This window comes from Sceloporus occidentalis, unplaced genomic scaffold (genome assembly GCF_023333645.1).
Source record: "Sceloporus occidentalis isolate IW3139 unplaced genomic scaffold, rSceOcc1.0.p SCAF_11, whole genome shotgun sequence".
NCBI classification, from domain to species: domain Eukaryota; kingdom Metazoa; phylum Chordata; class Lepidosauria; order Squamata; family Phrynosomatidae; genus Sceloporus; species Sceloporus occidentalis.
In genome coordinates this window covers 14,223,202-14,225,775 of record NW_028316991.1, presented here as the reverse complement: position 1 = coordinate 14,225,775, position 2,574 = coordinate 14,223,202, and positions in this window count along the sequence as shown.

Sequence of the window (2,574 nt, the reverse complement as noted above, 5' to 3'; positions counted from 1 at the left end):
TTCTCAGCTGTGTCTGATCATCTCAATTTTCTGAATTGCTAATGGCACTGGGCCAATACCAGAGGAGTAACACAAGCGAAAATAAGGAACCCGCGTTCCACAAGGATAAACAAATTAAATGAATTTATTGTTCTTTGGTAAATGCAGAGGTGACAGAGTTGAAAGTATGGATGGGGTGCAATATTTTAATAGGCAGCTCCCAGAATGTTACTGTGAATGGCCTTTGTTGAGTGGTATGTCTCGATATAATGGTCTAAAATACTCCTATATACATTCAGTTATTTCTAAATCAACAAAGTTTACACCTTTGGGTACTAATAGTTCATTAAACCCCCTGAAGTCAATGTTTATACAAACACTTAAGAGGCACAACCACAGCCATTCAGACATAACCCTACAGAAATACACACATGCGGACGCGCACTTAGTGCCATACACATGGATCCAAGCATCAACCGCCAGAGTATCTCTGCCCCTGTGACTGATGGCTGATGGATCTTCACACAGTAAGAAAGATGTGACTACATTTTATTGTGTAGAAGCATCCAGGCATAAGAACATATCAGCCTTGATGCGCTAGACCACGCCACTCACACTCCACTCACAGAGCGGGGCTGCTAAGTGCTGAAGCGCATAGTACGTGAAACATTCGCCTCTCCTCTGTAGCATCTCTACAATACGAAATAGTTAGCGAAGAGAATGCTTTGGGGAGGATAATATGAAGGAAAAGTCACATGCAGATGTCAGTGACCTAAAGATCTTGAAGGTGGAGGAAACGGGTGATTCCTTTCAGAACATGACTTGTAAGGTTTTAGAACGTAAGCATTACATCCTTCTCCGAGCTTTTAGTGAATATTTTAGCAAGACTAAGTTAGGGACGACGGTATGACAGAATGAGGCAAAGCATTCCAAGAAATGCGGGCAGTACAGGTGAAAGTGGGTAGAAAATATGCGAGAGGGAAGCTGTTGGGGCAGTATTTGTAGAGATTTGTAGAGATATAGGGGTGCAGTGTTGTTAAGGGCTCTCAGTAGGTAAGGGTCAGGAGTTTCGATTTAATTCTGGAGGGTATTGAGAATTGGTCAGGGGGTACAGTGGGGCAGCAGAAGATTCGTCTGACAGAGGTGTTCAGAATGTATTGGAGTGGTGAACGGCAGGAGAAGAGGGGGGCAATTAGCAGGGAATTGCAATAATACCAGACAACAATGCCGGTTGTATACCAAATGGCACCCCAGGCAAGAGTACTCATACTAAATATAAGACAAAGACAGCGGGAGTACACACAGAATGCAGCTTTGAAATAATAATTTAATTTAAACATTTGCAATAACTGACAGAAAATGTGGAGGATTTGACTGATATGAGCGCAAGCGTGGGGGCCCAGACTCACTGATGCCGTGGGCCTTCCCTAAATCAGGGGCCTGGTAGTGAGCCCTGAGCTAGTACTTCATTTGTAGGAATGAGTTAGTATTCCATTTGTATGCGGTATGAGGACTGGACTCATTTGAGAGATTTATTTTGCAGATGAAGGTGGCAGGATTTTACAAGTGACTGGATATGAGGGGTGAAGGAGAGAGCGGAGTAAACACCACCGCTGCCTGGGCTGTTGGGTAGATAAGCCGAGGGCTGAAGCCTTCTGGACCTGAGGGCATGTAAAAGCCGAGTGGTCCCCAGCCCCTCCCCCACCTCAACCAACACACTGACACACATATACACTCACCTCGCCTGAGTAGTATGAGCTGTGTGACCTTGCTGAACCCTACCTCCACCAGCTGGGGTAGATTGTGTGACTGTGATGGAGATATAGGGGATTGGGGACACAGGAGGAGGAGGAGGAGGGACGGCCAAAAGCACCAGGTGAACCCCTACACATCCCTGCACACCAGTAGAGAGATACGTATACTCACGCATGCACATATTTTGGGTAACAGTGATAAACACATGCTATTGTGCCGGTACCTAAATTTAAATACAAATAAGGAAGCAAAATTATGTATATAAAGCATGGTTACACATACACCTACTGAAAGTCTATATAATCTCATGATATTCAAGGTCGCACACCAATACATGTTAATATATTCCAATGTATTATTATGTAGGCTTTCATAGGGTTAATGCCAAGTAATACATATGTACAGATTATGCTGTTGTAAATGTTCTACTTTTTATGGTAACTTTTTTTTCTTATGAATAGTTAATGATATATTTGTTTGTTCATATTATGTAGCAGAGGAGGAGGGATTCCTGGCCCCGGAATATTATTTAAAGAACCCTCTGGTATGCGGGAGATCACATAACATACCCCGCCAGGAGTATGTCGCTGACAAAGTTCATCTTCTACAGAACACTGACCGCTACAGGAACCGATCTTATCAAAATATCAGATTCTCAAAGCAGTGCTTTCTGATTGAAATATACTTTATATCTATATATAAATAAATATATATATATATATATATATATATAGAGATCTATATCTATATATAAATAAATATATACATATATATATATATATATATATATATATATATATAGATTTATTATCTATTAAGTTATTTCTCAACCAGTCACCC